This window comes from Bison bison, unplaced genomic scaffold (genome assembly GCF_000754665.1).
Source record: "Bison bison bison isolate TAMUID 2011002044 unplaced genomic scaffold, Bison_UMD1.0 scf7180017864389, whole genome shotgun sequence".
Lineage (NCBI taxonomy): Eukaryota > Metazoa > Chordata > Mammalia > Artiodactyla > Bovidae > Bison > Bison bison.
In genome coordinates this window covers 4,531,635-4,540,529 of record NW_011494961.1, presented here as the reverse complement: position 1 = coordinate 4,540,529, position 8,895 = coordinate 4,531,635, and positions in this window count along the sequence as shown.

The window sequence follows — 8,895 nt, the reverse complement described above, 5'->3', positions numbered from 1 at the left end:
GACCGAGGCGACCGCCCGGGTCCCAGTCCTCGCGGCCGCACCCCACCCCCGTCCCGACGCGCACGCGCACGCACCGCAAGGCACCCGGCGCTGTCTGGCCTCTGAGCTCCCGGACGTCGGGATCCTAGAAATTAGTTAATAGGGGTCAGAATCCCAGGAAAAGTAGTAAGCCCTCTGCTGCAGCCGGACGTCTCTTGGCAAAGCTTCTTAGGAATGGTCTCAAATAGTAAAGTATTTCAAAACGCTTTCGTTTGGTTAAAGGAGGCATAGGGTATGGATGGCGAGCTGTGGTCACTTGGCGGGCAAGCATGTTTAGGTTCCAGAAAGACTGACGTGGAAGGGTGAAGAGAGAGGACGTTGGAGGATTTATAGAGGCGTCTCCTGACAGGGAGATAGAGTAGGGGAGCAGTTGATGGACTTTTAGAGGAGGTGAAACTAAAAACACTCACTTATTAGAGCTAAAAGGGGCCTCCTCATTTTACGTGTGACACACAGCACCATACAGGTTTTTGGTTTTCGGGGAAGGGTGGGGCGCGTTCGGGCTAACCCGTGTTTATGGTGGGGCGGGACCGCAAAGGGCTTCCTGCCTAGGTGGCAGCGGGAGGAGCGGCCGACTTGTAGCTCGGCAGAGCGAATGGGCTGCGTTGACATTTCCATGACCTCTGCTCCGCGCTGGGGGGCGTTGTAGGGACATGGGGCCCGTCCTCCTGATTCTCCCGGCTTTTCAATAGGAAAAAAGAGCTGGAGGGCTACTGGACCTCGGAGGGAACTTGTTCTGAATTGCTCAACAGCCATCCCTCCCTCCCTCCTCCTCCTCCTCACGCCCACCCTCTTGTCGAAGTGGCTGACTTCTTAGAACCACATCACCCAGAAGTGTGTGCTGGGCCGAGTGTTAGATGGTGCATGGGTAGCGGGAATGCATCTGGACTCCAGTAGATTGCAGAGGAGTTTCTTTTGCAGATTAAGTTTCAGCAAGGCTCAATAGGAATGTTAAGATTTGAGAAGTGGTGAGAGAAAAAGAATGTTGTCTCTGGTCTCGGTCTCATTCGGATTGTGGGAATTGGAAACAAGCTGTATTTCAGAGAAAGGGACGATGAAAGTGTTCGGGCATGGTTTTAATTTGTTTAATGTTTTCTTCAGGGAGATAATGAGCAGGCTTGGAAGGCACAAAGTAAAGAAAATGAAAATTAGAATCTCATGAAAGGGACTGCTACCCGCTGCAGCTATCCAACCTCAGACTTCTTTGTCTTGAAATATTTGAAAATTGCCACAATTTTCACCTTGCTGGTTGATACTTGTGCTTTGCATCTCTTCCCCCCACCCACTTTAAAAACAAATTCCCTAAACATAATAGCATTATTTCCCTAGTTTCCTGCTCAGTTCTTTTAGAACAGCTTAATTTCATATGGCAGAAGTGCAGATATTAAACAAGAAAGAAGGGAAATGTTTAGTCTTTTCAGAACACAACATCTGCCTGTCTCACCTCTGTCTCACCCTTCTTTGGGTGTCTCTCTCTGTATCATGAACCTGCAGAAGAAGAACTTCATAAAAGAGTTTGTTCAAGAAAAAAATGCATCAATAGTGAAAGATACCAAAAATGCTTACCATCGTTGATGCACACATTAGCATTATTTTATAGGATATGATCACTGAGGCCAAATAAGTAAATATTCTTTACAGTCCCCCTAAAAGAAAACTCTGTTATGTCTTGTCTAGTCAAAAATGGAAGGAACACATGGGAGTGGATGCAGGATTTTTGTATTAATTTTGAAAGAAATAGGACGAGAAAGCTAGGTTCTGAGGAAATGATCAAAGGCTGCTAAAAACAAATACTGGAATGATGGGAGATATTATGGAGTGTCAGCTTTTACATACCTACATCTCCTGGCAGGAGTGGCCTGCAAAGAAAGACAAGGTTAATGTAGTAGAAACAAAGGAAAGTTTACTTTAGTATCAGTAGAAACATACTTTAGATAGGTCTTTAAATTTTTGGTCTGGCTAGGAAGTGCTGGGTTGATTTGATGATAAAATATATTAGGGGGAAAACAGAATCAGAATCCAATTAAGTGGAGGCTTAAAGGAAAACCGGATGAATTTTGTATAACTCCAAACAAACTCCAAAATCAAGCTGGTTTTAATGTTTATTGCTAGTGAAACACACAATGGGTTTCTTTAGATGATTTTTAAGACTGTTTGGGTGTCTGACCCCTCAGTTTTTATGTTCTTCCAAGATTTTATGTTTTTATGATGCGCTGAAAGGGTACATGCTTTTCTTTGTCAAAACCCAAACTTTCTATACTGTCTGTAAGAAGTTAATAATGAATATTTAAGAGTATCCTGTGCAGATATTTAGTAACAGTAAAATATTATTAGGGTAAATCGCACATTTCTGATTCTGGAAGTTTCCAGGAAAGGAGATTCTTTCCAAAAGGAAAAAGTATGCAAAAGAAACATAAGCTTGTGTACATATTCAAATGACAGAAATCAATCTCTAATCTATGTGGCTATAAAGATACCATGGAGTTTATGTAACTTTTTAAAGTAAGGAATTTGTTGGCTATATGCAGTGAGTGGTTTGTGTTAGATTACTGTGCAAAAGTACAAGTTTGTTTTTTTTTTAATCACCCCCTATATTATCTTCCAGCTTCCCTGGTGGCTCAGTAGTTTAACAAAAATCCGCCTGAAATGCAGGAGACCTGGGTTCAATCCCTGGGGCCGCAAGATCCCCTGGCAAAGGAAATGGCAGCTCACTCCAGTATTCTTGCCTGAGAAATCCCATGGACAGAGGAGTCTGATGGGCTACAGTCCACGGGGCTGCAAAGAGTTAGAAACGACTGAGTGACTAAACAATAACATTATCTTGGAATTTTAAGAATTTTGGTTCTGTTTTTGCTTAGTAGCCTTCAAGAAAAGCATCACTGTTCATAATATTTCGGGAAATATTTCCTACTATGAAGAGTGTTGTTTTTTAAAAGAGAAGAACATCAAGAACTATTAACACACTAGTGCAATTCAGAAGCCAGCCATTCACACTCATCCGCAATATTTTATTTGTTCCACATTTTGCTTGGTTTTGCTGAAAGAAAGCAATTTCGATTTGTACTCAGATTTGCAAAGACGAAGCCAGTGCCAGATATCCTTAGCTGGATGCTTCTAGCACTCTTTTAACTTAAATAAATTCAAGAGGCACTTGTGTGGTCTAAAAGATTGTCCAGATGAAACGAGGCTGAAATGTTATGCGAAGGGGGAGGGGAGCGCGTGAATAGCGTCAGTGAATTTGGTGACCGAGGGCCGCTCCTGTCCATTGCGTGAACTGTCCTAAAGGGTCAAACTGTTCATCTTCAGCCCCTCTTTCTGTGTGCAATCCCTACTTTAAGAGAACAAAAGCTCAAAGCAGGCAGTAATCAAGAAATGGGAGCCCAATGATTTAAACTCATCCCCAAGCCTTAAAAAGAAAGGAGGCCCGAGGTTGTGTAGGGAGAGAAAAGTGAAGTAAGGGGAGCAGGGAGGGGGGTGGAGACCTTTAGAAAGTCTTTGTTGTTTTTAAGAAGCTTGAACTTTGAGACGACCCAAGAGCTCTAAAGTTTAGGGTAGGTGTTGCTGTGGGGCCCATCCACACATCCCATCCACACTTCGACCTCACAAGTGGCCGAAGAGGACAAATGGTCACCCCACCATACTTTTGCTGCTGCAGGTGAATGTTGGGGGGGGGCGGGGATGGGTGTGAAGAAAGGTCCTTTTCCCAGAAAGCACAAGAGCAAAAGTTGCCTCCCCAACCAGCCCGTCCTCCAGTTCACAGTAAACCGTCCTGCCTTCAAGGAAAGGGAGGGGCTCTGCTCTGCTAAAAAGGACTACATGATGTCTGCCAAGGATGGCTTTGTAGCCTAAATCCTAATCCACCCGGTTAGCTCTCCAAAAGGCGGAAAGATGGAAAGAAAAAGTTAGCCAATCTTGAATAGCTTTAGTTATTTGCTGGGGACTAGAAACACTCCGATTTCCAGAGTGGTTGAAGACCGAGTGGAAATGATTAGCCCCCTCTGCATCCCCCCGCCCTTCCCTGCGGAGGGCTCTTTGCTACGCCAGAGTTCATTACTAGTGATGAGCAGATGGTGAAGCGCTGGGAGGCAGAGTGGGCTCGGATTTTTGGGGGGTCCCCTTCTGTGGAGGCAAGGAGGTCAAGAACAATAATAGTGTAAACTCATCACCCCCTCCCTCCCCGCCTTCTTACTGGACCCCTGTGCGGAATTCTGTCTCATCCTGGATCTCTCCCTCGGGTCCTGTGGGGGAGGGTTTGTCACTCTAGTCCTGCAGAGGTCAGAGCTAGGATGGTGCGCGGCAGCTTCAGTGGGCCAGCCCCACCCTCTTCCGTATTTGGGGATCGGCCGGGGGAATCTACAAGAGGAGGTGCAAGGCAGAGAAGGTCGTAACCCCTCTCTCTCGGGACCCTTATTCCCTTGTCCTAAACCTGTATAATGTGCTTTGGCGCCCCAAGCCAACCATTCAGGGACTCCAGCTTGACGCAGGAGGTCTTCTTGATGGTGTTGAAATCCACCCGGCAGGTGCTGAAAGGCTCCCTTCCTTTTGCGCCCTCTCTACCCTCTTCCCACCAGCTCCGGAGAGGCAGAACCCGGCAGGCTTCTCTGCACTCGGTAGGCGACCCGCTGCCCGAGCACTCCTCTTCTTTCCCACGAAGGAAAGAAGTCACTGTAGGAAATTTGACCAGTCTCCGCCAGCTTTCTGATTGTTTTCCTCAGGTAAGGGGAAAAGAACAGCCGGCGCTTGAATTGGGGGCTGGGGGCCCACTAGGGAGAGAAGCCCCCCTCACCCCTCTGTGCCTGCAAAAAGGGACATTGGCTATCCAGGGGAAAGTGCAAGAAAGAGATCACTAATCGCTGAACCAGGAGACAAACACGATTACCAGCTCCGAGCCTTGAGTCAGAAAGTCTCATAGACTTTAAGATGTTAATCCCCGGCATAATCCTTCCTTTGGCGTGTAGGAATAGTGCAGCCACAAGAGTTGTTTTGTTATTTATATTGGCGTTTAATAAAACTCAGCCAGTGGTGAATGGGCTGCCCACTCTCCAATGGTAATTAATTCCCTATTTCAGTGACCCAATTGTCCTGGGACAGAGCTGTGAGCCCGTCCCGGTGCCCCGGTCCCTCTTTGTGCGGATACATGGCCCTCGTGCTTCAACAGCTATGGAAACTCATTCTTTTGATGTCATTCAAGGAGTTTTCCTTGGGCATCTTCTAAACTTCAAGGACCCTTTTCTTTCTCCGTTTCATGAAAAGCAGTGCGAGCTTGACCACCTCTGTAGAATTTAATGATTTGGTGAAAGAACTCTTTGGGGTTTGTGTAAGGAGTTAGAGAGAAAGGAAATTTGGCAGCCTGCTCTCTCGCAGGGACAGTCCCAAACCTGAAAAACACAAAACTCATTCAAAGCAATGGAAAAAAGATCTGAAAGCTGATTTTCCCTCTCTTCTCCCAACTAAGGAAAAACGTAACCTCCCCAAACACTGAATTCTCTTCTGGAAATTATTGTTTGTTGATAATATAAATTAAAAGAGCCAGGTTGGGATGAATAAATTCGAATCTTAAGCAGAGAAAGTTCTTTAATGTGTTCCTTTGGGCAACATCATCTTGCTACTTAACGCACTCATTCAGTCATCCCTCCTTTATACATACACGGGCAACCAGTGTGTGCCGAGCACTGCACCAAGCCCTGGGAACAACCCCTGCACAAAACAGACACCATTCCTACCCCCAAAGAGCTTACATTCAAATCGGTAGACAAAAAATGAAAAAGTTAACACATGTCAGAAAACCATGTTAGGTAGACAATAAGACTGTAATGTAATACAGTGTCGGAAGAGAGCCGGGCTATGTTTTATTTTCACGGATCCAAAACGATACTTTAGGACACAAACCATTTGGGGTCGACCCTAGCACCTGATTAATTCATCTTTTCTTTCCCCCCAAATTTCATTCCCTCCGCGAGGCGCGGAGGCCGCATAGCAAACGAACCGGCAGCTGTGGCCCGCGGGTCTTAGCCGCGCGACCGTGCAGTGGCCGGCATCACTTTCCGCGCAGCCAACCGCCCGGGCTCCAGGCCGGGAGGGGGCGGCCGCGGCGCGGTAGCGCTCCCTGCACAAGTAGCTCTTCTATGTCTTTATACGCACTTCCAAAAAAACTTTCGCAAGTCACAGAAACAATTCAGAATTCAACTAAGAAAATACAGAGTGAACCATATGGCCTGGGTGGCTCGAGTCGGCTGCATTTTACTCCAGACAAAGAAGGGATTGAGAGTTGAAGGAAAGGAGAAAAAAACCAACTTTCCGGCTGATGAAGCTGTTGTCTGGAGGCAATGATCCCAAATCTGAAGGCTTTATTCCGGCTCCGACGGAGACGTGATATGTCATATGATTAGCATCTTTCATATTTACAAGAGTGGTATGGGCTGCCAGTCTTGAGAGAAAGGCTAGAGAAAGAAGGGGGCATATGCTGAAATGGATTTAGCATTTGAAAGAGAGAAAGGAGATCGGATAAATACACTTAAACGAGGATTTCGTTTTACTCCTGTTGAGTTCTAATGGATTGTTGATTGAGATTTTAGGGGCCTGGAACCGAGGTGTCAGCAGTAATTTAAAGAAGGCATTCAGTCCTCCCGCGCCTCTTTTCTCCATTTCCCCCTCTCACCCCTCCCACTCTCTCTCATTTACGCCTTCAAGCAGTACCGGGGCGGGGAAGGCTTTTAAAACAAAACACAAAACAGCGTCTCAGGCGCTGGCCGAGGGAGCCGGAAAGCGGCTGGGTTTGGAGGCGGCGCCCCCTACACCCCACGGCGGCCTGCGGGGTGGCACCTGAACGTCTGCAGGTCTGGCCGCAGGTGCGGGGCCGCTGCGCGCGCGGCGAGGTCCTGGTGCCCTCTGGCGGGGTCCGCGGAGGAGCCTACACGGCGTGGGGCTGGGCGACGTTTCGCATTCCTCTTGGGATGCGCTCTGGGGCCTTCACCTGTGGCTCCGGTTACGAGCGCGTAGGCTCGGCCACTTCTAACCTTCAGGCTCAAAATTGTCGATGGTGGGCTTCTCCGAGTCGAAATAAACAGACGCGTAAGACACCGCCCCCGGTAGTTCTGATGGCTGCCAAGTTTGAGACGAGCGGGCCTGGGTCCCAAGACTTTCTTGTGAGGATTTAGCTGTTTAGCAGCTAGAAGTGAGGCCAAGACTAAGTACTTTGGGGGAAAGCCCTGGACTCCAGACTAATAAAAGGACCTCTTACGAGCTTGCTGGGAATATACTGTATCTATACGGATCAGTATCTCTCCTCCCACCTACAGCCATTTCCAGATTCATTCTCCAGACTGCTTGTCGCTCCCCTGGTATTTTTTATTCTCTTCCGAATTGGTGTTCAGTGCCCATTTTAGCTAGATGTCGGGTGTGTAAAATGTTGGGAAAGGAGTGCGAGAGGCACCAAGTGTAGTCGCCTTAGGCCTCATCCCCTGGATCCAGACACCCACATTCCTGTTTCCCCTCTGCTTCATTGCTTTCCTGCTTCAGTTGGCTTGTCCTTAACTTTGTCAGGCAAAATTGCACTTTGCCAAGTGTACCTGTGAATCTTTTAAGCTGTTCATCTGCCAAGAGTAGAGATTGACTCATAATAAATACAATACTGCCACAATACCAAAATATTATGCAGACTTTAAGATCATATTTTTGATTGATACTTAATTTTTATTTATTTTATTTTTTGGCTGTGCTGAATCCTCCTTGCTGTGCAGGCTTTTCTCTTGGTGCTGCGAGCTGGGGCTGCTCCCTAGTTGTGCCAGGACTTCTGGCGGTGGCTTTTCTTGTTGCTGAGCATGGGCCCTAGGTTGCAGGGCTTCAGTAGTTGTGGCTCCAGGGCTCTAGAGCACAGGCTCAGTAGCTGCAGCTTACAGGCTTAGTTACTCTGCAGCTCGTGGGATCTTCCCGGACCAGGGATTGAACCCATGTCTCCTGCATTGACAGACAGATTCTTTACCACTGAGTCCCCAGAGAAGCCTGGATGTTTAACTTTTAAAACTTTCTATATAATGCTTAGTGTGACCCCAATCTGTATATGATATATATCTCTGATTGTAGGGAAATACAAACACATACATCCTGGACAAAAAAGTATTCATAGTGGCTATCTTTTTGTTATTGGTAATTTAAATTTTCTCTTTTTGTGTTTTCCGAGTAAATTTTGGAACATTTATAATCAGAAATTGTTATTAAAAAACAACAACAACACTGGCCTTCTGCAAAGTGCCTCTGTCTTTTCTACTCTTATTATTAAAGATTGGGAGTAAATTTCAGATCAGAGATGTCTGAAGTAAGGTGAGTTATATCATAGAACTTGCTCACAGTTATAGTTAAGGCCCTAGGAGTTGGACCCTTTGGGTTAACATGGGATATTGTAGGGCTGCCCAGGTAAAGAATCCTGGAAAAGGCTTCCCTGGTAAAGAATCTGCTTGCCAGTGCAAGAGATGCAAGAGATTCAAGTTTGATCCCAGGTCAGGAAGATCCCGCGGAGCAGGAAATGGCAACCCCTCCAGTATTCTTGCCTGGAAAATTCCATGGACAGAGGACCCTGGCAGGCTACAGTCCATCAGGTTGCCAAGAGTAGGACAGGACTGAGCACAAACACAGGATATTGTAACTTTTTTTTCCCCACAAACATTTAAAACTTGTTCTTGAACTATGATGGAAATGTATGGAAGAGAAACATTCAGTGCTAATTAAAAAAAATTTTTTTTGAAGATAATTGCTTTATAATATTGTGCTGATTTCTGCCCTACATCATGAAATCACCACCTCCTTCAGCCTCCCTCCTATCTCCATCCCATCCTAGCCTCTAGGCCATCACAACGCACT